This window comes from Rhinatrema bivittatum, chromosome 8 (assembly GCF_901001135.1).
Source record: "Rhinatrema bivittatum chromosome 8, aRhiBiv1.1, whole genome shotgun sequence".
Taxonomy (NCBI): domain Eukaryota; kingdom Metazoa; phylum Chordata; class Amphibia; order Gymnophiona; family Rhinatrematidae; genus Rhinatrema; species Rhinatrema bivittatum.
Genome location: NC_042622.1, coordinates 102,093,676 through 102,120,235, shown reverse-complemented (window position 1 = coordinate 102,120,235; position 26,560 = coordinate 102,093,676). Strand labels below are relative to the sequence as shown.

The 26,560-nt window shown below is 45.4% G+C and overlaps 1 protein-coding gene across 2 annotated transcripts in view; it reads right to left on the bottom strand.

Moving 5' to 3' along the window:
- The window catches only part of LOC115097050 (carboxyl-terminal PDZ ligand of neuronal nitric oxide synthase protein-like), a 238,198-nt gene that overhangs the window by 110,077 nt on the left and 101,561 nt on the right, over positions 1 to 26,560 (bottom strand). The gene's annotated exons all lie outside the window — the stretch shown is intronic.

Genomic DNA, 26,560 nt, shown 5'->3' with positions numbered 1-26,560 from the left:
TTTGCATCTCTTGGTACTTGATGATCCTCTCTCTCTCCATATACACTGTCACTGTGTCCTATGTCTGCTTTTCTAGCATCAGTTTATTAATAATTGTCCTCTGGTTTACATGAAGAAAGCATATAAGAAAAGAGGACATTAAAGAAAGAAACTGGCAGTGGGAACTGGCGGGGCAGAGCTGGGGCTTGGTTGCACTGTTCCCCCGCCCCGTCTTTCTGTAACTCGGGCATAAGAGGTGTGCCTGCCCTGATGACCTTTAACAAGGTTGCAGTTTATGTTAATGCCATTACTAGCAGCCTTAGATAAGGGGGGGGGGGGGGAAAGCCTACATTTGAGCAGCTAACTCAAACATAACCTAAATAAGTTTCGTGGTTCAAAAACACAAGTAAGAAACCTAAAAATCTGTAATATGAACTGTAAACATTAGGAAACACGTGTGGTCTTTCAGGAGAGTTATTTTTACATCAGAAAACATTTAAAATGACACTCAACAGAACACCTCTAGAACTCGCTATTTAATACTAAAGCACCACCACATGGTTGATCACTACTAAGAACGGACTGCTCCGACATAGTGCAAAATCTGTCTTATTTACTCTGAAATCAACAGGGAAAGCCCAAGGTGGTTTTATTTGGGTGGTGGAAGAGGTGCCTCCTGCTCCTTTTGGCTTCATGGCTTTCAGCTCAACTGCAACTCAAGCGGGGACTCTAGCACCACAAGCCTTAAATTTGCAGTTACCACCCCCCCCCCCCCCCCTTTTTTTTTTTTTTTTTTTTTTTAATCCCACTCAACTCACTTTATTCCAGTCAGTGCAGTGACTAATGGCCAGGGGCCAAGACTCCTTCCAGAGTCCTGCAATCATGGGCCTTAAACTTGGCTACCAGCTGTGGCCACTGTGTGACGGTGGAGACGACTCCTCCCAGAGGCCTCCACAGCACCTTCAGCCCCAGCCAGCCCAGACGAAGGAGAACCCCAGAGACGTAGAAACCAAAACGCCCGATCCTCTGTACAACAGTGTGCAGCACCGACCAGCCACCGGGCTATTCCCCCAACAAGTATTTCGGATCAGAATGTGCTATGGATTTTATTTAAACAGGAGAGGGACAGCAGTATGTTGCTTTTTTTTTAAAAGAAAAATTGCACTTATTTCACATTCTAAAGGGTTCCTGAATTTTTGTCTTTGTATGAGTTACTTTGGCCCCCACACGTCCCACTCGCACAGTAAAATGAGGTTATATTTCCAGGTCCCACACACAAAGGCATTCCTCTCCTAAATGTTCTATCACAGCAACAAAAGATGTCCCTCACCCTCCTCACAGGGAAAGGAGCCCCAAAAATCACATGTAACATTTCTACTTTTCTCCAGTATTGCAGGAATGAGTTTCTCTCTACCTGAACTAGTAAAGAGAGGCAGAATGTGGGTTTCACAAAAGGAACAAACTGCTCGCATCTGCCCTGCCAGCAAAGAAAAGTAACAACATTCTGTGCGAGTGACATCCATGCGCGCCTACAACCATCACTGCGTTCGTGTGGCTCAGTTTTGGCAGCTGGCTGCATTGCTCAATGCAGTATAATACATCCCATTCTCATCCTGTCACCACCCACAAGCACATCTAAGGCACGTGCTCACTAGTAGCAATGGCCAAACACAAACTGCCTCAGTCAAAACAACATTTTTAATCCTCAAAAAATACCAGCCACTGTGCTACTTCTGATTTGTTTAAATAATTTTTGTTCATTGTTTGAAGAAAATGTAAACAAAAACTGTGCATGATCAACAAAAGACCTCCTTTTCCCTAAAATCTGTTCTCAGGATAAATTCTCTGATGAATTAGAGTTTTGTTTTGGGTTTTTTTTTCCCTTTGCCCAGCATTTTTCTTCCTGCTCCCTTAAGACTTCCAGCTCTATCAAATGCAAGAACCTTTATTTGCAACTACTTGGGGGTGGGGGGGGGGGGATTTTTCCTCTATATTCATATCCCTTTCCAATTTACTTTAGTCCAGGTCATTGCTGTGAAAGTCCTCGGCTGGTGGCCATGCCCCAAGGCTCCTTCCAGAGCTCTGCAATCATTGGTCCAAGATCTGGCTACTAGGAATCACCACTGGACAATTATTATTCCCTTCCCTGAGGGTCTGATCGCTGCCTCTGCAGAATTCCCACTGAGCAAAAGACCAGATCTAGAAATCAAACCTGGGACTCTCCCAGGATGGTCCAAGTCACAGAATGATTGTCACTGCGTGGAAGAGGTATGTGCTCCTTTAAGGGATGGGGGTGGAGGGCAAGGTGAAAGCTGGTTTAAGAGAGAAAAACCATCTGGCTAAGAATCCAGATGATTTTGAACAACCAAGTGGTGCAAAAAAAAAAAAAAAAAACACAACAACAAAAACTCAAGACCATAAATATAATAGCCAAAAGAAATCCCACATTTCTTATTGTATTATATGCAAATCAGAAGTTTGAACATTTAAGACAACAAAATTCTCTATTCCATATGTGAGATTTTTTTTTTCTGGTCAAATAAAAAAGGAGCATTAAAAACAATATTCAGACCAAAAAGAGCATTTAGATTTTGGAATGAAAAAAAAATACCTCAAGAAAAAAAAAAATAAGAAAAAAGAAAAAAAATACCTCAAGACAAATGCATCAACTGAACTAAGGAGAAGGAATTGTTGATGGCAAAGATGCTCCTCGGTTCACCTCGTCTTCCCATTTCCCCTTCATAATCTGCTTTATTTTAGACCCTCACTATCCTCACTGTTAAGGAACCTGCACAAAGTGTCAATTGCTACCTTTAACAGAAGGTAGAGACGGGGCGGGGATTGCCTGCATGGAACAGCAGCAGCTACTACCCTTTAACTCAGTGGTTCTCAACCTTTCTAATGCCGTGACCCCGCAATACAGTTCCTCATGTTGCTGTGACCCCTCGCCCCGCCCTCGCCCCGTGAGGGTGGGGTGAGGGCGGGGCTTTGGTCATATGGGGGCGGGGTTATGGATGGGGTTGGATTTTAGTGCACACTTATTTAATTATGACATTTATAATGTGAATATAACTCAACTCACCATAGGTTCTCACATGCATGGCACACTGACCCATGATCGTCACGGGGCTAGATGTAAAAGTACAGTTTGTATCCACAGGAACCCCCCTGACCCACAATAATGGATGTAAAGCAGAATTATGACATTCCCCATACAACTCACCCTACAAAAAAGATATTCTGGTTCTAGTGACATCTCAGTAACAGCAACTCAAACTCCTTCTATTTCCAGGCTCAATAGCCCTACTTATGAAAAGACAGCAGTTTACCACCAATGCATGTCCTCTGAGAAAACACAACAAATAAGACCGATACAAACGCTTACATGCTAGCAAAATATCTCATCTCGGTAACAGACACAGAACCGACCTAACATACTCCCAGGATCTGTAGTAATGCACATAAACTAATCCGCACACAGTTACACCTGTATTATGGAATACACTCAAACAGGAGCAACCCTATCTATGAAAAGGCAACACTACAAATATTAAATCAGGCCCTAAAAAACCAATACACCTCTTATTAGGAAAACAGAACTAGCAAGCAGCTATAGATCCCCACACAGAAATAATTGTAAAACTATACTAATAAGCAGAATAAATGTTTCAAAACAGCTATGAACATCCAACAATTAAAAACGCATAAAAACTATTAAACATGGGGGGACGCGTGACGTCACACGCCTAGATGGTAGCTTGATCCGGGAGCTCCTGTCGGCCCTCACCTAATCCTCCAGAATCTGCGATTTACCTTACCTTATTTTAGCCATCGCCTCCACGTAGTGACAGTCTAAGATCTGAGCAATGTCCGCCAGAAAGAAAAACCTGGACTTACAGCGATTTTCCTACCGAAAAGATGGATCTGATAATCCGCCGACCCTCGAGGAGGTGGACCAAGATGGCGTCGCTGAACAACATACGGGTCCGGAGCCCTCTCAGAATGCGGCCGATTCAGCAGAGAATCCGATTACTGAGCACCCAACCAGGGCTGAATTCAGGGAATGGTTCTCCAACATTCGGGCCGATATTAAAACGTACCGTCAGGAACTTCAGGCGCATCTAGAAGAAATGCGGGAAGATCTCAATTCACTGGGTCATCGGGTGGACGAGATGGATGTCCGGATTGAAGGTATTGCCGTGCACGCTTCCTCTAATAAAAAGTCCTGTGACGAGTTTCGTGTTGAAAGCGTACAACTTCAAGCAAAATTAGCCGACCTGGAAAATCGTACCCGGCGGAGTAATCTCCGCTTTCGGGGATTCCCCGAAGGCGCGCAGACAGAAGATTGCCACGCGCTTATTAAAAGTTTTTGCCTCCACGTTCTGCAAGAGACCGGTAAAAGCGACACAGAACCTTTGCTTAACCTGCGGTTTGACAGGGCGCATCGAGCGCTGAAAGCTCCCCAAACCAACAAGGCGAGAGATATAATTGTATGCTTTTCAGATTATCTCACAAAAGAAAAAGTGGCATCTGCAGCGAGGGAAAAACCCCAATGGACATGGGAGGGTCAGCCTATCTTCATTTTCCCGGATCTCTCTTTTGCTACCTTGCAAAATCGACAAACATTCAGGGATATAACGGCGTTCCTGCGCACCAAAACCATAAAATACAGGTGGCTACACCCCTTCGGGTTATCCTATACCCTGGAAGGAGTTACCCATAAGTGCATTCACCCCGATGAGGCCTACCCCGGTCTGGCGGCTATCGGTTTCTCTGCGCCCCAGTCCCCCCTGAAGAGGGGGAGCCTGCAAACAGCGCGTCCGCCATATCCGGCGTGGCAGAGGGTTGGCCCTCGCAATAGCCGCCTGCGCCGGCAGTCCGGGGGATCTTCATCTAGCCAGGGCCCCGCATGAGTTTCTTGAATGGGGTAACGATGGCTCACTGTTTTGTACCCGCATGCAGTTTCTCTGCCGTGTATATTCAATGCTGTAATGTTGAATGATTATTTGCTCTGTCGAATTTGAAGGCTTTAGGGGGGTTCCAGTTTAAGATGCAGTTTTAAGGTTTATCTTTTCCTACTGGTGTTTTATACCTTTGGAGGGTGGGTGGGGGTGGGCAGAGAGTATTGTGCTCCTGTGATCATACCTACACCCCCAAACCATGATGAGAGGATGCCTGCCTGGAGGGATTAGCAGGCTGTTCTTTGGGGATCGGAGGATGTTAACAGTCCTTCTGGGGATCATGCTGTTGTTTACTTATCTGTCTCATATCAGGAAGCCCATGCCAGTAATTTTTTTAGGCTATAAGGCGGCTGGCTGGTTTTTTGTATTATTTTATCTCGGGCTCGTGGCCCCTAACCCCAGTAAGCCCAGTTCAGAGTCCAGCGATACCATAGTTGGTATTGCAGGGGTGGTGGTCCGGGTTCCCTCTGTAGATGGATTCCTTGCTCCATACTTGTTTATAATACTATGGCGCAATTGAATATACTGTCCCTTAATGTTAAGGGCCTCAACTCGCCTCAGAAGCGCTCTCTCTTCTTTAAAGAGATGTCCCTTTCAGCGCCAGATATTGTACTATTACAGGAGACGCATCTTCTGCGACGCCACGAGTCTCTCATGAAAGCCCCGAAATTCAATAACCAATACTATGCTGCTGCCTCAAAAAAAGCTAAATATACTGGCGTTGGTATTCTTATAGCTTCCCATTTGGTCGTGGAGTGTAAAAAATGTGTTTCTGATCCGGGGGGGGCGCTACTTACTTCTTTGCCTCACTGTACATAACATGGATTTTACTATTTTAAATATGTATGCACCTAACATTGACCAGGCTGCTTTTTTCACGCAAATACAACATATCCTTTTACAACATGCCATGGGTCGGCTTATTATAGGGGGTGACCTTAACGTGACTATTGCACCCTCTCTAGACACTTCCAAAGGTCACTCTCATACAGCTATTGCACATACCCGTGCCCTTAAGGCCTTAATGCAGGCACATGAACTGGTGGATCCATGGAGACTCACTTATCCCCATTCCAGATCATATACATATTATTCTAAGGCCCATGATTCCTACTCTAGAATCGATTATCTTCTGGTAGACAAATTTCTTTACCATCATGTCCAGCGTTCTGAGGTGGGAATAATTTCTTGGTCTGATCATGCTCCGATCACGCTAAAGCTACATTTCGCGGGGGGGGACTTTGGGTGTAAATTTTGGAGACTTAACGACTCTGTTCTCATGGATCCCTCCTTCATCAGGGCCACTATGTCCATCATTAATGACTATTTTCAACTGAATGAGCGCTCTGTGTCCTCCCCTGTGACATTGTGGGACAGTTTTAAGGCCTACATAAGGGGGCATTTCATATCTCACTCAGTGCATCTCAAAAAACAGAGAGAAGCAGCCTGTGTCCAACTGAGAGACCAGATTCGATCCCTCACGCATCAGCATATACAGACGGGGTCTAAAAAGGTTCTTGCTCAGCTCAATAGGGCTAGGGAGGATCTTCAAAGGCTTGATATGGCACATATCGCTCATGTGCTCAACCTTACTAGGCAGACTTATTTTGAGGGGGGCAATAAGGCTGGAAGGATCCTGGCTCAGCAATTGAAAAAACAGTCTTTTCAAAATCATATACTAAAAATTAAGACAGACCAGGGCCGTATTGAGTCCTCTCATTCTGCTATAGCACAGCAATTCCTTAAATTCTACCAGTCCCTGTATTCGGCGGAATCTCATATTAAGCTGGAAGATATAGACTACTACCTACAATCCATGCAACTGCCCCAATTATCCTCTGAAATGACGGATCTCCTTAATGCAGAGATCTCCGTTCTTGATATTATGGAAGCCATCAAAACTCTAAAGGTTGGGAAATCTCCAGGACCGGATGGCCTTACTGCCAAATTTTATAAATCCTTTGGCTCTAATGTTGCACCATATCTACAGCGTCATTTTAATGCTTTGAGAGAGGGCGGTGTTTTAAATTTAGATTCTAATAAGGCAGGCATTACCATCCTGGCCAAACCCGGTAGGGATCCAACCCTATGTGCTTCCTACCGCCCGATCTCACTTATCAACCTGGACCTTAAATTGCTGGCTAAGATACTAGCCGATAGGATTAACCGTTTTGTTGCTCAAATTATACATCCGGATCAGGCGGGCTTTATCCCGGGGCGCATGGCCAGTGATAATGTGCGAAAAATTATTAACATCATATGGGGATCCTCCATTCAAAAAGCGGCCCATCTTTTATTAGCAATCGACGCTAAAAAAGCCTTCGATATGGTGCACTGGCCGTTTTTATTCCAAACCCTGCATCATATGAAATTTGGTCCCTTTTTTCATAACTGGATCCGCGCACTATACCATCTTCCCACCGCTTGTCTCAAGATCAATGGGAGGTATACGGCGCCTTTTCCAGTGTGTAGAGGGACTAGACAGGGGTGCCCACTGTCACCCTTGTTATTTGCCATTTTTCTAGAGCCCTTGGCAATCCGCATTAGGGATAATTTGAATGTGTGGGGCTTTGCTGTTAATACCAAGCAGTACAAGATGTCGCTATTTGCGGATGACATCCTTTTTACTGTGAGTAAGCCTGAACTCTCCCTGCCAGCGCTTGAACTGGAGCTAGCAAATTTTAGTGCCCTATCAGGCTTTAAAATCAATTGGGACAAATCTGAGATCCTTAACTTAACTTGTTCTCCAGATTTAGTATGCTCGTTGAAGGCCTCCCACGCTTTTAAGTGGGCCTCTCATAAATTGAAATATCTTGGGGTCCACCTTAGTAACAAAACGGCGGATCTGTTTCAGCTAAATTATGCCCCCCTCATACAGAAGATAGATAAAGATTTTGACAAATGGCTATCAATACCTCTTACGTGGTTGGGACGTTTGGCAACCCTCAAGATGAATATTCTCCCAAGGTTGTTATATCTCTTCCAAACACTACCTATTCCTGTAAGCAACAGCACTCTACGACTATGGCAGCGGAAACTACTACGCTTCCTTTGGCATCACCGCCCTCCTAGGGTTGCACGCGCCATTCTATATCTTCCCAAGACGGCAGGAGGTCTTAGTTTGCCAAATTTAGAATGGTATTACGCCGCGGCTCAACTGAGGCCCATAGTAAGCTGGCATGCAAAGGATGATCCCAAACCATGGATGCTACTTGAACAGGAGTGGCTGAGAGATACTCCCCTGGCATCGCTTATGTGGCAACCCAGAAATACGTGGCGGATGGGCCTTGCTATGACTCCTACCACCAGACATACACTGCAGATGTGGCGACGGTGGAAAATAAAACTGGTGGGAGATTTTGACTATTTTCTCCAATCCTCATTATTCCATAATACCCATTTTCCACCGGGTCTACCATATCAAGCCTTCCAGCTTTGGAAGATCAGGGGGATTACCAATATTTTTCATCTACTTCCTCAAGGTTCAGAGGCATCTTTCTCCACTCTTGTGGACATGTACCATATGCCACCTCAAGAATTTCTCTCTTACTTACAACTCCGACACTTTTTATCACAACTTCGATCTCAGGGACGGCTTTCCTTGACGCGTTCTCTTTTTGAAGGCTACTGCTCGTCGGGCAAGACTCCCAGTGGTATGGTGTCTAAACTCTACAAACTGTTGTCTCAACGTCCGTTTACAGTGTATAAGCACTTGAAAGCTTGGGAGCGGGATCTTGAACGGCCAATATTGGAGGAGGACTGGCTTGACATTTTCACCAAGATCACACAGGGGAATGTCTCAGCCAAGATAATTGAGGCGAATTATAAAATGCTGTTTCGCTGGCACTATACTCCTGCTCGACTGCACCGTTGCTTCCCTTCTGTATCACCACTCTGCTGGCGCAACTGTCACCAAGAAGGCACTTATCTGCATGTCTGGTGGGACTGTCCTTACATCCAACAGGTTTGGTCATACATCTCTACACTCCTGTCTACCATATTGGCGACCCCATTTATGGTTATGAAAGAACAAGCGTTGTTATCGCTCTTTAATGATGACCTACCACGAACCCAACAAAACCTGGTCTCCCAGGTGTGCGCAGCGACTAGGATGGAGATTGCTTTTCATTGGAAGAGGACATTACCACCCACTTCTCAGGAAATTCTGCATCGCGTTGATAGAAACTGCACTCTCTATAGGCTTACCGCCTTGAAAAACCACCGTATCTCAAAATTTAATTCAATTTGGGAACCCTATATTACTTGGAGGGGACTGACCTATTAGCATACTCTCGACCACATGGTACTACGGGCACATTATGGGGTTTCTTCCCCTGTATGTGCGACACCGAGCATTGGGCTTGGGGTTTTTCTTTTTCTTTTTCTTTTTCTTTTTCTCTGACTGGTATGATGTACTGTTAACATTATTTTAATGTTGTTATCTTGGATCAGCATGATGAAGGGGGGAGGTGGGAGGAAGGGGAAGGGATGGGAACATTAAGGATGTATTCAATTTGTTCTGCTTATCAGCTGTTTTTGTCTGACAATATCAGATGACTGTTGCTGTTTTTGTGTTATATGTCTGTCAGCAATAAAAAATTACAAATTAAAAAAAAAACAAAAAACTATTAAACATTCTCCAAAAACCAATAAAATATTTCAAAAAAGCAGACATCACACAATTAAAATGGCAGTCAAGAAAAATAAACTTAAAAAGCCACCTTTACTTACCCCCTCCAGCAGCTCTCCTACTCCCCTTCCCTGCAGGCTGTGGCACTCACCAGAAGCAGCAGTAGAAGCTAAGCTCTATACTTATGGTCCTCTTCCTTAGTGCCCATGTCTCTCACACACACACACCATACCAGTCATGCCCCCATGACCAGTTTCTGTCTCTCACACACCAATCATCTCCCAAACAGTCTTTGGCACACACACACCAGTCACCTTCCTGAACAGTTTCTCTCATGCCATACACACACACACACACACAGGCTTCCCACTCCCGTGTTCTACTTACATATACGGGCTTCTCACTCTCATAATCACTTTCTCACATACACACACACCAGTCACCTTCCTGAACAGTTTCTCTCATGCCATACACACACACACACACACACACACAGGCTTCCCACTCCCGTGTTCTACTTACATATATGGGCTTCTCACTCTCATAATCACGTTCTCTGTCTCTCTCTCTCTCTCACACACACACACACTCACTCACCAGTCTCTCACTCCCATGCTTGTTCTCTCCACATGCACAGGCTTCTCATTCCCATAATCACTTTCTCTCTGTTACACACACACCAGTCTCTCTCATTTCCATGCTCACTCTCCACGTGCACAGGCTTCTCATTCCCTGAATCACTTTCTCTCACATTCACACACACACACCAGTCTTTTTCTCTCACACACACCATCACCTTACCAAGCAGTCTCTCTCTCATATGCATGCACACTCACCCTGGTTTCTCACTCCCATGCTTTCTTTCACCCCCACAACACCAGGCTTCTTACGCCCATGCTTTCTCACATACCCAGACTTCTCCCTTCCATGCTTTTTCTCTCTCTCACACACACACATCAGTCACCTCCCTGACTAATGTCTCACACTCTCACACACACATCAGTCACCTCCCTGACTAATGTCTCACACTCACATACACATCAGTCACCTCCCTGAGCAATCACTTTCATTGTCTCTCACATACACATCAGCTCTCTGACCAGTCAATCACACACAGGCTGGCTGGCTGCTTCTCTCTCTTTCTCTCACTCACTTCCTCTTCTCCCCCGAGCCAAATGGGAGCTGCAGCAGCCTCCGCTGGCCAAGAAAGAAGAATCCCATCGGCCGCGGGAGGCTCGTGCTGCTCTCTCCTTTCTCCATTACCGGCTGCTTCAACTGCTCGGGGGCCGATCCTGCAGCCGCCGCTGCTACTTTTTCGCGCGGCTCTCTCTCCTTCCCGCGCACCACGATTCACTTCCTGTTCCGGGTCACGGGAGGGGGGGGGGGGCAGGCGCAGGAAGAAGAAAAGGCCCAGCCGCGGGTGCAGAGCTTCTTCTAGCGCTGCTGCCGTTCCCGCTGGGCTTGAACGTGCTGACAGCCCGACGGCAACGGCAGCGGGAGAGACCGGGAGCGCGCGACCCCTGCGTTTTGGGCGTTCGACCCCCGCCGGGGTCGCGACCCATAGATTGAGAACCGCTGCTTTAACTGAAGGTTTAGGGGTGGGGGACACGTGTAATCTGCAGAGTGACAGATACTACCTTAAAATAAAAACCAAAAAAAAAAAGAGACACCTTGCTGGGCAGTCTAGATGGACCTTGGATCTTTTTCTGCCATTTACTATGTTACTATGTGCAAAAAAAAGGAAATTTTTTAAATCTGCTTTTAAAAACAATAGTTAATTCCTTCCCACTGTACAGCAAAAAGATATGTTGTAACTGAATTTTATTTCAGAAGATTATGCTTTGAATGTCTTTCATGCAAAATCTCATTATAAATACATTTTTAATTGTGTGTGTGGGGGGAGGGGGGGGGCAACGCATGCAAAGCGATAAGGTTTGCCTGTGGTGCCTAATCCTCTTCCACCAGCCCCGGCTTCACGTGGAAAAGCAGGATTCTATGTGGAGCTGTGGGTCAGTGGCTCACCTCAGTCTTGGCCAGGCCTTCATTTCCTCTTTTTTTTTTTTAAATAAACAGAGGCGGAACAGGTGGGGTTTGAGGAGAGAGAGAGAGAGAGAAAGAGAAAAAGATGGGGCTGAGGAGGAATTAGAGATGGAGAGATTGCTGGGAACAAGGATTGAGAGAGAGAGAGTAATAGACTGCTGAGCATGGCTGCCCTGATTTGTGATGGACTTTCAGCTCTTAAAATATTTTGGAGAAAGAGAAGCCTGTCGAATGGCTTTTCTCATCTGAAAGTTTGCAGACCCCTGTACTAGTGGAATATTTATCTAGAAAGTGCCATAAGATTTTAGGAACAATGAACAACTATTTTTATTCTAATTTTTTTTTTCACTCTAAAAGTGTTAAGAACCATGGTTTACTTGTTCAATATAACTAACATTTTGGTTATGAAAATGCAGTCAGAGGAGAGGATCTGTAACAAAAAACAACCGCAAACAACTTTCCTCTAGGATATGTAACTTGATGACAGCATCTAAAAGAGTTGGGGGGAGGGTGGGTGCTCTAATTCACTGCTGTATTTTGAATCTCTCCTAAACAGTTTTCTCCATTTCTTTGATATAATTGAGCAAAAGGAATACGGTTTCAGGATGGACAGGAGCAGTGATTCCTAATATACAGAATATCTGGAGGTCTTATATTTTCAGTTTTGTAGATTATTCTTTTCCTTGGTAGAAGTTACAGCAATCCTTTTCTACGTTTTCTGCCTCACTGATTACTAAGACAATATTTTCCAAGCTCTGTCCTCCTATGCCATCAATTCATGTGTTTCCTTCTTTCCTGTGCAGTGATCATTCACTGCAGTGCACCTGGAGAGCTACAGGCTCTCTTGAAAGCTAAAATGACTGCCTTCTGCTTCCCATTTCATGGCTCTCTCTTTCGTTGTCTCTTGTAATATTTATGAACCATTTGAAAATTATCAAGTTCTTGAGGTATTCAAAATGAAGTATTCATTCTTATTGTTACACCTTTATGTTTCTGAAACCTTACCTTAGAAAGGGTAGAGACATGGAGACAATACAAAACAAAAAATCTAAACCAGTTTCACCATACTTCTAGAACTTTGATACCCTTCCCTCTTACGTCATCTTTAAAAATGTACCCTTTATTATAAACCAGCGATTCTCAACCGGTGTGTCACGACTCCCGGTGTCCCCCTGCCCGGTTGTGCTTCCCCATCGCCTGCCCCCACAGGCCAATCTGAAGCATCCTCCCTTCTACCTCCCAAGTGGGAGTAGGAAGAAGCGTCTGATTGGAAGGTGAGGCAGGAAGGAGGGGCATAGCATAGGCCGGAGGGGGGGCTACGAGGAGTAGCAATGTCGAAGCAAGGCCACCATGGGAGCTCATCCCCATAGCAGCAAAAAAGAAGGCCCACTGGAGCCCATCCCTGTAGCGAAGGAAGAAGAGGTTTGGCAGTGAGGCCCAGTGCGCATGCATGTGAGATTGGTCAGGGGTGTGTGTGTGTGTGAAAGATTGGTCAGGGGGTGTGTGTGTGTGAAAGAGAGATTGGTCAGGGGGTGTGTGTGTGTGAAAGAGAGATTGGTCAGGGGGGGTGTGTGTGTGAAAGAGAGATTGGTCAGGAGTGAGAGAGACTGGTTGTGGGCCTTAAGGAAGAGGACCGTGAAGACAGAACTTCAGCAGCCACTGCTGCTTCTGGTGTGCGCGCTTTTGGCCTGTAAGAGAAAGGAGTAGGAGAGCTGCTCGAGAAGGTAAGTAAATGTGGCTTTAAGTTTATTTTTCTTGATGGACTGCCATTTTAATTAGGTACTAGCGGTACCCCGCTACACGTTGCAGTGGCAGAGTCAGGTTCTTTTCCCTCCCTCCCTCTTGCTCATTTACCTCAGTCACTCACCCCCCTCTTCTCTCCCCTGACCCCACTCCAACTCTCTCCCCTCACTCTCCCTCCCCCCGCCTCTACCTACCCTTCAGATCAGAAAACTTTTGTCTTTCTATTTCTGTGGGAACTCCCCCACCCCAAATAAAACCCCCCAATCCCAACCCTTTCAATCAAATAATAACCCCCCACCCTCCTGCTCCCTCCCAAGACCTGGGAAATTAAAATTGTTGGTGCTACATGTGATCTGTCCCTGGGCATCTGTGCGCATTATGTAGCCAAATAGGGGAGTGCCTAACCAAATTTGCACTCCCAAATTTGTTTTGTGGTCTGGGGAGGGCTATTTTGGTGCGTTCCCGAGATCGTGCAAGTTTAGTGTATGTATGTATTTATTTATTTATTGTTTTTTGTTATACCGAGTTTCATGATAGGCATCACATCAACCCGGTTTACAAATAACAAGGAGTGTAAAGCATAACGTAACGTAAAAAACAATATTTTCAATAAGAACCTTGAACTTTAAATACAGTGAATCAGAAAAAGGGAGAGGGAAAGTTACAAAAAACAAGGAAAATAAACTTGGGATGGAAGGGGAGAAATTGAACAGCACAATATTTACATTTCAGCCTATTGATACATTAGAATAGCAAGTGAAAAATGAAACGGTACATAGGTAATCAAATGAATAAATATGACAGTTGTGAATGGTAATAGTATGATAAATATTCAGCAGGAATTAGTGAGAGAGGGTTTGAGGTTGGTTGATTCGTGTTTACATTCCATTATTGCATACGAGTTAGTGCTAGTGAGAGGAGGTTTTATTCAAGGCTTGGAAATGCTTTTTTGAAAAGCCAAGTTTTTAGTCTTTTCCTAAATGTTAAAGAGCATGGCTCTTGTCTCAAATCAGGTGGGATCGAGTTCCAGAGAGCTGGACCTGCTGATGAGAAGGCTCTGAGACTCAAGGATTTATGTTGGTAGGTTTTGGCCTTTGGAATTTGGAGTGACTCTTTGTAGTGTTCCCTGATAGGCCTGGCGGAGGTGAATTTTTTAAGTGGTATTTGTAGGTCAAGTTGCGTGTGTTGGTTGATAGTTTTGTATATGATGTTAATGGTTTTGTACATGATTCTATAGTGGATCGGAAGCCAATGGAGGTTTTTGAGAATAGGTGAAATGTGGTCAATTTTCCTGGAATTTGTAAGGACTCTGGCTGCAGAGTTCTGAACCATTTGTAAAGGTTTGGTGTAAGAAGCTGGGAGGCCTAATAGTAATGAGTTGCAATAATCTAGTTTGGAAAAGATTATTGCTTGCAAGATTGTTCTGAAGTCCTGAGTGTGAAACAGCGGTTTTATTCTTTTCAGGATATGTAATTTGTAGAAGCAATCTTTGGTGGTTTGGTTAATGAATGTTTTGAGGTTGAGACGATTGTCTAGGATGGCTCCTAAGTCTCTTACGTGGGTTGTTTGAAGGAGTGTGGGTGGTTTAGGAAGTGTGTTATTGTTTTCCGGTGATATGAGCAGGAATTCTGTTTTCGAAGCATTGAGTACAAGGTTTAGACTGTTGAGGAGAAGTTTAATTTCTAATAGGCAACTGTCCCAGTATTCCATTGTTTTTGAGATTGATTCTTTTATAGGGATTACGATCTGTACGTCGTCTGCAAAAAGGAAATGTTTCAGGCTTAATTTTGTTAGTAGTTGGCAGAGTGGTAGCAGGTAGACATTGAAAAGGGTGGGTGAAAGTGATGATCCTTGCGGCACTCCTCTATTAGAAGGGTGGTATTGGGATTCTTTATTATGAATTTTGACTCTGTATCCTCTGTTTTCTAGAAATGTTTTGAACCAGTTTAGTGTGGCACCTGTTAAACCAATGTTTGCCAGCTGTTTTAGAAGAAGGGCGTGGTTGACGGTGTCAAAGGCCGCCGAGAAGTCAAGGAGGATTAGAAAATATGCTTGGCCTTTATAAATACCAGAGAGTAGGTAGTCCATGAGTGAAATTAGTAGCGTTTCGGTGCTTGCGGCTTTGCGAAAACCATATTGGTTTGGGGACAGAATACTGTGGTCCTCTAGGTAGTTGGATAGTTGGGTGTTTACCAGTTTTTCCATGATTTTAGCTATAAATGGTAGGTTGGAAATAGGGCGGAAGTTGTTGGGATCACATGCATTTAGATTTGGTTTTTTTAGCAGTGGCTTGATTGAGGCAGTTTTTAGGTCATCTGGGTAGATGCCATGTGATAAGGAGCAGTTTATAATATCTGCTAGGGTTTTTGCTATTGTGTCCGGGATAAGAAGAAGCATTTTGGTAGGGATTTGATCAAATGGGTGTGATGTCGGTTTCATTCTTTTTAATACATTTTGTATCTCTGTGATTGTGATGGGTTCAAAGGCATTAAGCTGGATGTCTTTATTTTGGGGAAGATATGTGTTATCTGGAGACGTAGTGTTTGGAATCAGCTGATTAAGGAGATCCGATATTTTTTTGTTAAAATGAAGAGCCAATTCGTCTGCTTTAGTCTGGGCTTGTTCGGGTGGTATATCTGGAGTGATAGGTTTAGTGAGGCTGGAAACGAAGGCGAATAGAGCTTTTGAGTCAAAGCTGAGATGATGAACCTTTCGGGCATAGTAGTCTCTTTTGATTTTCAACGTGGTACTTTTGTAAAGATGGAGTGATCGTTTGTAATCAGAGAGTGAGGCTGGTGAAGGGGCTTTGCGCCATTTTCTTTCTTTTTGCCGAAGTAATTGTTTGAGTTTTCGTAGTTCATCATTATACCAGGGTTGACGTTTGGATGTATTAGCAGACCTTGTTTTGGTTGTCAGTGGGCAGAGAGTGTTTGCTATAGATTTTGTTATTTTGGACCAGGATTGGAGGGCAGCGTTAGGGGTAGATACTTCAATGAGTGGTAGATCCGAGGTTAGAGCTTTACTTAGATGTTCCGAGTTGCAAGGTTTTCTGTATAGGAAAGAGGGTCTTGAGTTGAGTTTGGAGTCTGATCGAGGTAAGGAAAAACTGGTGGAGATTAGAGAATGATCTGACCATGGGACTTTTTTGCAATTTGGTTGTTTTGTAAGAGAAATACCAGTGTTTGTAAAGAGTAGATCGAGCGTGTGACCTGCTTTGTGGGTGGGTTTATTGATTTGTTGTCTGAATCCCATCGCTGACAGTGCGGTGAGGAGGGCTTCACAGTTTGTAGAGAGGGGAACTTTGTCAACATGTAAATTGAAGTCACCCAGGATTATAGCAGGGGAGTCAAGATTGAGATGCAGAGTTATGGTTTCGATGATAGGAGAGGAGTCTGACTCTAGTAAGCCTGGCGGGGCGTAGACTAGCAGGATTTGGAGTTGTTCTGATTTGAACAATCCTAGTTCTAGTTTAGTTACTGTACTGATGGGGTGGTGAACTGATGGGGTGGTGAACTGATGGGGTGGTGAATTTGTGTGTGAACCTCCCCCTTCCCCCAAAAACAACCCTATGAGAAACGCTCTCTTAAACTAACCACCCCACACTCTCCTGCCCCCCCTCCCCCAGCCCTGCGAAAAACAGTAGCCCACCCCGACCCCCCAGAGTTGCCAAATGAATGAAACCTGCCCCCTCTCGTGACCCCACCCTTCAGACCCCCCCGAGATCTGATAAAAATGTCAGTCGGTGGAGCGGGCGTTCAGGAGCTGTCTGGGAGCGATGTATTGGCGTTGGGCCGTCGGCTGAGAGTACTGAAATGGGTTCAGACAGCCCTTTACCCTTACTATGCCAGTGGGATGGAGCAATGGCTTGCGCACCCCTACCACCTCCTTGCTAAGGAGAGCCTGAAGTGTGCCTACTGTCTGCCGGTTAGGAAAACAGACGCCAAGTTTATTGGCGTCTTTTTTCCTAAATGCCACACAGCCAGGTGTTCAGGAAATGGACGCTTCTAAATTGAGCGTCCGTTTTCTGCACCCAACTGCTGGCACTGTTTTTTTTACCCTTTTTTGTTAAAATTACTTTAGTTTTTCCTCCTACTTAATATCGCAACCATATTAATGAAAAAGGTGGGGCTGAGGAGGAATTAGAGATGGAGAAATTGCTGGGAACAAGGACAGAGAGAGAGTAATAGACTGCTGAGCATGGCTGCCCTTATTTGTGATGGAGTTTCAGCTCTTAAAATATTTTGGAGAAAGAAGCCTGTCAAATGGCTTTTCTCATCTGAAAGTTTGCAGACCCCTGTACTAGTGGAATATTTATCTGGAATGTTCCTAAAATCTTATGGCACAATGAACAACCATTTTTATTCAATTTTTTTTTTTTTATTAAGTAGGAAGCAATACAGAAAAGCAGTTTTTTCTGCTTTTCTGTACTAGTTTAAGGAGTGCTCAGCTATTAACGCCTGCTCCAGGCAGGCATTAATTTCTGATCACTAAATGTGCATCCTAGACGCACTTTTTTTTTTTTTTTGCATGGGGGTGAATAACTAGTTTCATTCACACGTGATGGGTGCTATTAGATTCATTCCGCCTCTATAATCCACGTCCAACTGTGGGTTAACAGTGCGCTCGGCTGAGCTCACTGTATTGCATGGGCCCCACAGTAGTAGAATACACCCTAGACCAGAGGTGAGTGAACAGAGTTGTGGGCCCTCTTCCATCCATGCAATTGGTTGCTATCCGTTCCCAAAGCTGGTTACATCTCTCAATTATATCTTAGATTCCTGATCTGGTATTAAAGTCTCTTGTCAACCAATCAGCTCTTGAACCAGTTGCCAAGTAATGTGACAAGCACAGTGCCAGCCAGTGTCTGACGCACACACAGTCTCTCAGACACAAACACCCACATACACGCTTTCAGACACCCACGTTTTGGGTCTCTGATACCAAGACTCCCATACACATACTTTCTCTGACACACCCATATGGTGTGTCAGAGAAAGTGTGTATAGATGTTTGTGTTAGTGCCTCCTTGCTAACGCGACCCCCTAATTTAAATATTGCATGGCGCCCCCGCCTGGGGGTGCGTTAAGAAAGCGGGTGCTGACTGTTCAGCGCCCGCTTTCTGCACCAAAATATTGCATCAGCCCCTAGTTATTTAGGGAACTTTGAAACACATCCCATCATTGTGCTGCTGCTTATATGCTCCTGAGTGCCCCTGGTCCAGTACTCCCACAGCATTATGTAAAAATTATCTGCATGCTGCCAGCCCTATCCCAAGTCTGAGCAGCTCTCAGTTTCTCATTCCCATCCCCACCGACTCCAGGAGACTCACTGGTTCCACAGCTAGTTAACCCTTTCAGAAGGAAAGGCCAGCCTACAGAAACTTCCAACATTGCACAGGTACTTCCCTCTTGGCTCACCCCGTCCCTTTTTGTGACTGGAGCTTGCATCCACTTCTCCGTGCCCCTGCCATCATTCCAGTGCACTACTACTATTTACTAAGTGCTACAGAATCTGCTGCTTTTCTGGTTTCCCAGGCTCTACATTGCCTACCTAACTTCAGGGGAGGGGTGGGGAGACTAAGACCTGTCCTGTTCCTCCAGGACCTTCAAAAGAAAAATGAACCCTGGCTGAGACTGGAGAGCACCACAGGACCCAGAGCAGTACAGCTCCAGAATTCTGCTTTCCCACGTGGATCCAGTGCAGCCACTGATGAAAGGGTATTAGGCATCATAGGAAAACCTTATAACCTTGTACCCCCAGCCCCTTCTTTCCCACACACAATTAATTATGCATTTATAAATTTTTACATTAAAAAGACATTCAAAGTACAGTCTTATGAGGTAAAAGATTCACTTACAGCATGTCCATTGTATTTACACGCACTACTGTGGTACAAACCAGAAAACCGTGCAAAATAAAAAATAAAGAGACACCTGGATCCCATATTGCATTAAGCCTATTGTAACGTTGGGTGTAGACTCTGCTCTCAGAAAGCCTTGGGTAACCTGAATTACAATTAAAATATAGTAAAACTCCAATATCAAAACAGCAGCAGCCAGCATTCAAGCAGTGACAACCCTACCATGGGAAGGCAATGCCTCAAATATTACACCAGGGTCTAACACCAATTTGGAAACGAGAACAAACTAAGCTACTATAGGCCCCTACACAAACTACATGCTAGCAGAATACCTCACCTCTGTCAAACCTGCAGAATACAGATCAATCCTAAATACAGAATAGAGATCATAAAGTTTAAACAGAAAAGTGCATACAAAAACTGAATTGGAAACTGCAACAAGCTAGATCCTGTATACAGTACAACAATGGAAAGAAACGTTTCTATTCCTCAAAATATCAAATCAAGAAATATAAATCAGCAATAGTAAAGCCATACTAATAAAAAGAATAAATATTTCAAAACAGCTGAACATCCAATTAAACTCATAAAACTTAAAAATTTACCAAAAACTAATAAAATATTTTTAAACAGCAGAAACATCAGATAATATCCAATAATTAAAAACAATAAGAATTTTTAAAGTTCCCAGTTTTCTATATTTTCCAGTCATTCTGAGATTGTTCTAGATTAGTGGGAGTGAGGGAGCGCACCAACTTTCTCTTGCCTCACACACATGCTGACACAAACTCCCTTGCACCCGCTGACACACACACATACACTCAAGCCCACTGTCACATACATACACGCTCCCTCATTCCCATTGACAGATAAACACAAACATCAGTCACACCCACAGGCTCAAAGACACACACATGCTCAGTCACACCCACTGACATACACTGCCTTGCACCCACTGACACATATGTACACATACATGCTCCCTCGCACAATCCCATTCTTTTCCCCTCAGACCTCTGAATATATATTTAAAAAAAAAAAAAAAAAGATTACTTACACTGGTGGGCAGGAGGGATCCAGGCAGGGATACTAGCTGATGGCCTTGCTGTGGGAAGAGATAGGTAGAAAAGCCCAATACAGCGGGGTGGGGATATTTTTTGCCTCGGCCCCAACATGAGGGGGGCCGTCGGCAGAAATGAGTCACAGGCCATCAGAGCCTGAGGCCGTGTTGAAGCAGCAGGGAGAGGTCTGCTGGTTGCCTCGCAATACAAAGAGCGATGGGGTGGTGTGAGGGAAGGCCTCTGAACGTTTATAGAGAAGGGGCAGGGAGTGACCCCAAAGCGCTCAGCAAAGTTGCAGAAAATAAAAATAAAAATGCAGGCCTATAGAGCCATGCTGCAGCTGTGGAGACAACAAATAAAGAGGTAAGCCATGGAATTGTGGCTGCAGACGCAGGAAAAGAAAAAAATAAAAAAAAATAGAAATGAGTGGAGAGCCTCTGTAGAAGCTCCCACTCTGCCAGAACAGCTGCTGCGGGCCAGGTTTAATCGCAGCGGCTCTGCTGGCATGGGGCCGCTGCGATCAACACTAGTGTCATGTGACTGGCCTGAACGGCCCACCGGGGCATGCCCAAAGTCCCGATAGGCCAATCCGCCCCTGTTTAAAAGCTATAGCCCAGTCTTTCCCTCTGTTACTGAATGTTGCTGTATGTTAAAGGGGCACAATAAAATATTTAAACAAATACAAGAATCTACTTATTTATTCATGAGGGGGGAATACCATGAACTTGTACATTAAGAGTTTACTAGAATGTGATTTATTAAAAGTGAAGAATGAAGTGATGAGTAGTGCAGGACACCACACAGGGGAAATAAAAGGTACTGAGAAGTCATCCTCGGCTTGGCATTTAGTCAACTGATTTTGCAAGCGTCCCAGTATGTACTGACAATGGGGCCGATGCAATAAAATCCACGCTAAGACCGGCGCTATTTTTTTTTTTTTTTTTGCTTATTTTTGACAGCTTGCAGGGTAAAAACTAGCAGCCCCACAGGATGTAATAGCATAATGGGTATGCAAATGAGACCTGCACTAGGAAAAAACCCGCACTGATGAAAAAAAAATGCTGCAGAGTTCCTTCTTGGCTGTTTAATGTGACATGGCCCAAACTGAAATGTAATTGGTGTGCACAGATATTCATCAAGTTCTGGGACATTCCTCCTTATAGGGTAATAAAAAAAAAAACCAGCAACTTCCAGGGCCATTTGGTTGGAGTAGGTATTTGAGTTGGTGGTAGTTCTATATTGTTGAGTATCTTTAGTACTGTTTGCTTTTGCCTTGCTGTTATCCCTTTCCTTTTGTCTGTGACAATCTTTGGTGTGCATCTACTTGTTGGTTTGTAATGGTCTTGTTTGCTTATTTAGGTTCCTGAAAGAGCAGAGTGGGTGTTCATGGCTGTGGTGAGAATGGAGTGTGACAGAGGGGGTGCTTGTTACAGGTGGCGAGTGGTGATGACTGAATAGGAGGAGTGTGATGAGAAAGCTGGTTGAGCATGGCCAGGGAGAGGCGATGAGGTGGGAGGAGAGTGATATGCATGAAGTAGAGAGTGCAGCTGGGGAGGAGAAGACAACGGGTGGAGGTGCCAGAACAGAGAGAGGGGGAGAGGGGAGGATGGGAGCTGGGAGTGGGAGTAGTGCCCAGGAAGGTAGGGTTTCACACCCCTCTTTTCAAATGCAGACAGAATTATTCACCAACAAAGGCTTTGTTATTGCATCATGGGAAATAGGAAGATTCATTCAAAATTAGCATGGATTATACATGAAACCTATCATAATAAAAATAGGTACCCTCAGAGGGGTTTATTGCCAGCACTAAGCCTATTTATATTTCTTTAATGATCTGCAATGACATTAAGTCTTGGCTGCCTAGCTCAGGCTAAAAAGGAATTCTAAATCTTTCATCTCCGTCAGAACACTGAAGCCCAGCTTAAAAGGCCTATTATACACAAAACCCAATGTCCTCCAAAGCATCTCTGTAGCCTAAGCTAATTAACCCATGTTCAAAATCCCAGAGACAGAGAATATGAATTCTAGATCAGGAGGGAGTTAATGTATTTCCAGGCTATTAAACTGCAGTCTCTGAATTCGATTTTCATATTCTGATTAGAAATCTTGATTAAAAAAAAACCCAGAGTTGGATAGTGGAGCTGAAATCTTATAATGTATTATCTCTTTACTGTTTGGATCTGGCAGAGGATTTCTAAAACTATTGAAATAAGCACACACCAATCATATTTAGCAGCAATTACAGATATTATTAAGTAGAAGAGGACCAGAAGGCTCATCTGCATATTTTTCCCAGCATCCCCCGAGAGAGAACTCCAGAGGTTACAATGAACAATCCAGGCTTCAAACTCCACAGCCCCAGCTTCCAGCAGCCCCACACCCTTTGCATTAGAAGAGGACCAGAAGCCTTATCTGCATACTGTTAAAAGCATCCCCTGGGAGAGGACTGGAAGTGTGCCATTAGGTGCACGAATCTCAAACCTCTCAATCCTTTGAGTAAAAATCAACTTAATGGTGGTTGATGAGGATTGGTAACTATAGCTTTGGGAAATCTTAGGACTTAAAAGTTTGGAGAGAGGTGAAACAGTGGGATATGGACTTTAGAGTTTGTGTGTGAGAAGCTGCAAGCCAGAGTTAATTCTAGCTCAACCCTTGATTTTTAGGCACCCCCTAGCTCAACCCTTGATTTTTAGGAAAGAGACCACTCATTAAAAATCAATCAAGCTCTTATCTAAATCATACTATTGCACTAGCCTTTGAGAGTTTAATCATCTCATTGTAGGTCACTAGCAGATTAAATTTATAGGTGTATTCACTAATTAAAGTACTCTAATTCCAACTTCTTTAGCAACCTAAACTAAGAACTCAACAAAATTAAGATGAAGGCAGCAGTTCAGCAGCTAGAGGGGGGCTTCCAGTCTTTTGCGTCGTGTCACATGTATGATTTTTTACCTGCTGGTGAGAGACTGAATGTGTGTACCTGGGGCAAGGAGCTCCTGGCTCTCAGAGAACAAGTCTGATCTCTGGAGGCTAGAGTGGCAGACCTGGAGGAGCTGAGGCAGACAAAGGTACATTAGCCAAGTCCCAAATCCATTCTGGCAGCCCTGGTGCTGCCTTGGATCAGAAAGGTCTCCCAGTTCTACAGCATCACCCTGGTGTAGCAGGAAGTAATCCTGTAGCAAGGACCTGCTCTCCAGGTGATGTTGTCCTCTTGCACCAAGGATTCAAACCAGACAGACTTCCTGAGAGAGAAGCTAGCAAAAGTCATCCACCAGGGAGCAGCAAGAGGCCATCTGCAATTCTCTGCCACATCCTTAAGGCCTGCTTAAGGATGGCCTCAATTCTCCTATTTTGCGCCTCCTTCAAGCCGCTCTCCCTTCCACAGGGATAGTCGTCTGCTTGGTGATAGCAAGCACCAGCGCATCCAGTTTCAGAAAGCTCAACTGCTTTCTCTGCTGAATCCAGGGGTTATAATGCTACCAAGGCCTGTCCCCCTTTAAAAATAGCTTCTGGGGCACCCATTCAAGATCAATCATTCTTGAATAGCATCCATAATGCATTATGCAAGGAATCTAAATGGGATTCTTTTTGGCTCAGACATGGAACATGGAATCAGTATCCGGCACCCCAGCATCTTCAGTGACTGGGAGACATGACCCAGCAACTCATCTCTATAAAAGAACACAACATTGTTCTATATGGCTCCAACACCAGAGGACTTGCCCATCCTCCAGGGAGTAAGGGTCGCCTTCATTGTCCATGCCATCTAGGTCCCTATCAGAGTGACCTGCAGCAGGTGTAGACATACTCAGATGCTTACCTGTGGCACCAGGCGTGCGGGGATCCACAGTTTGTGATCCTGAACTCTTAGGCCTACCATTCGGTGACTGAGCAAAGCCTGAGAGAAGGGCCTAGCCAAAGGCTGCTCAACCCGCCAAGCTGTTTTGCTGTAGACTTGCGTGTAGAAAAAGCACACGAATGCTGCCATAGTCCATACCAAAACCAGGGGTCATCAAGTCTTGTGCCCACTGAGTTGCCTTCCCTTGCTGACAAAGCAGTTAGGGGAGCCCCAAAACCAGGTGAAACCTCTGACAGATACCCCCTCTGGTCCCATTCCCACATCATGTTGGGAAGGGTGGGCTCAGTAAAATCAGCCAGAGATAACTCCCTGAGCCTCCAAGCAGCTCTGACACAAGTTAGGGGGAATGCCAGGCTGAGATGCATGAACGTGGCTAGCAGCATGCTCCTAAAGCATGACAACTGTGTGCCCAGCTATGCGCCTCACAAGCAAGCCTGGACAGGGCACCCAAAAACAAGCTCTATCCAATAAGCACACACTACGAACGCCTAAAATATAGGTGCCCAATTAGCAGTCCAGGTAGGCACCCACCTGAGCACCCACCCAGGTGCGCAAGCGCAAACTGACAGCCACTCTTATGCGGTAGACTTATGTATAGAAAAATGCGCGAACATCACTTACCATACGGTGTCTAAGCAAAGCCTGAGAGCAGGGCCTAGCCAAAAAGGCTGCTCAACCCACTAAGCTTTCACGACTCCACAAGCCCCCTCTGAGGCAGGAATGGATGTGAGATTGGTGCACCAAGGCTCGGAGACCAGAAGGAGAATGGAAGCCCTTTTTTTTTTTTTTTTTAAACTCTTTACCTGAGAGCTCAGCCTCCGCTGGCTGAGTATTGCATCAGCCTCCAGCTGCAGGGAGAAAGGGTAAAGGCTTTCACCGCAGAACTTGGCTTCCTGCACCCGTTAGCCTGTTAGCTGTTTCTCTCTCTACAGCTAAGTCCACGCCAGAAAACCAGCTACCAGACCGAGACACTCTACTGAGGGAGGGATCCGCAGATATCACACCTCAGGAAAATTCGACTGAGGGAGGGATCATAAAGGTATCACCACAAGAGAAAGTGGGGAAAATTGATTTCCTTCTTTCTTTTTAAGCAATCCCCAGTAGGGAGATGCACGCCCACCATCTGCTGGAAACTGAGAATACTGGCAGGCTGTTAGTGCAGGGGTATATATACCATGACATCAGCTATGCTGTCTCCATTTGCTGGCAGAGGTGCATAACCCACTGACTGGCGAGGATTAAAATGTCTGAATGCTAAGAAATATATCAGGTCAATCCAGTAACGAGTGGTAGGAAGAGCTGCGTTAGTGCCCGGCGCACCCGCGGTTGCCGCACGCACAGTGCAGCTCACCTACCGCTCGATCCTGTATGTAAATAGCTTGCTAATGCAAGCTGCGTCTAAGAAGCATCCGTGAAGCGTTAGGCCCGCGCAACCCGTTTTACTGTACTGTATAGAGCGCTATACAGCGCCTATACAGTAACCTGGGTGCGCGGGCCTAACGCTTCACGGACACGCTGGTATCTGTCATTTCAAATGTCATTTCAAATGTCAGGTACCAGGAAGTGGACAGTTCTCCAACGCTCGGGATTGTCAGCCCTCACTCCCCTCCTCCCGAAGCAACAAAAGCGAAAAAAAAAGTTGCAAGAGAGAGGGGAGAGAGGACAGGCAATCCTACGCTCAGGATGGCCAGTCCCTCTCCCCTCCTCCCGAGGCAAGGCACGAAAAGCAGCCTTGCTCCGGGAGGAGGGGAGAGAGGTCTGGCAGTGTGAAGGCGACCAAGCGACTTACTTTTTTTTTTGCAGCCCTCCGGAGACGGCCATCAGCAGAAACGGATCGCTGCTCCCGAAGATGGACGCCTGCACGGGGGAAAGCGGCCCCTGTGCGTGCAATTGGCCGCTCAAGACGTGACGTCACGACGTTTGGCATCACAGCATGTGACGTCACGTCTTGAGTGGCCAATTGCACGCACAGGGGCCGCTTTCCCCCGTGCAGACGTCCATCTTCGCCGGGAGGCAGGAGAGGGGAGCCGCGGTCGTCTTCGCCGATGTCCGGATGGGGGGCTGCAAAAAGTAAGTCGCTTTATACTGCCAGTCCCCTCTCCCCTATCCTCCCGGAGCAAGGCTGCTTTTCGCGCCCTGCTTCGGGAGGAGGGGAGGGGGGGGGACTGGCAATCCCGTCCTCGCCGATGTCCGGAGGGGGTGCTGCAAAAAATAAGTCGCTTCACACTGCCAGTCCTCTCTCCCCTCCTCCCGGAGCAAGGCTGCTTTTCGCGCCTGCCTCGGGAGGAGGGGAGGGAGGACTGGCAATCCTGAGCGTAGGATTGCCTGTCCTCTCCCCCGGAGACTGGCACCCATGGACGCGGCCAGGGCAGGAGAGCGGGGACTGGGGGAAAGTTTGCCATCTACCCTTACCCCTGCCTCTAACGC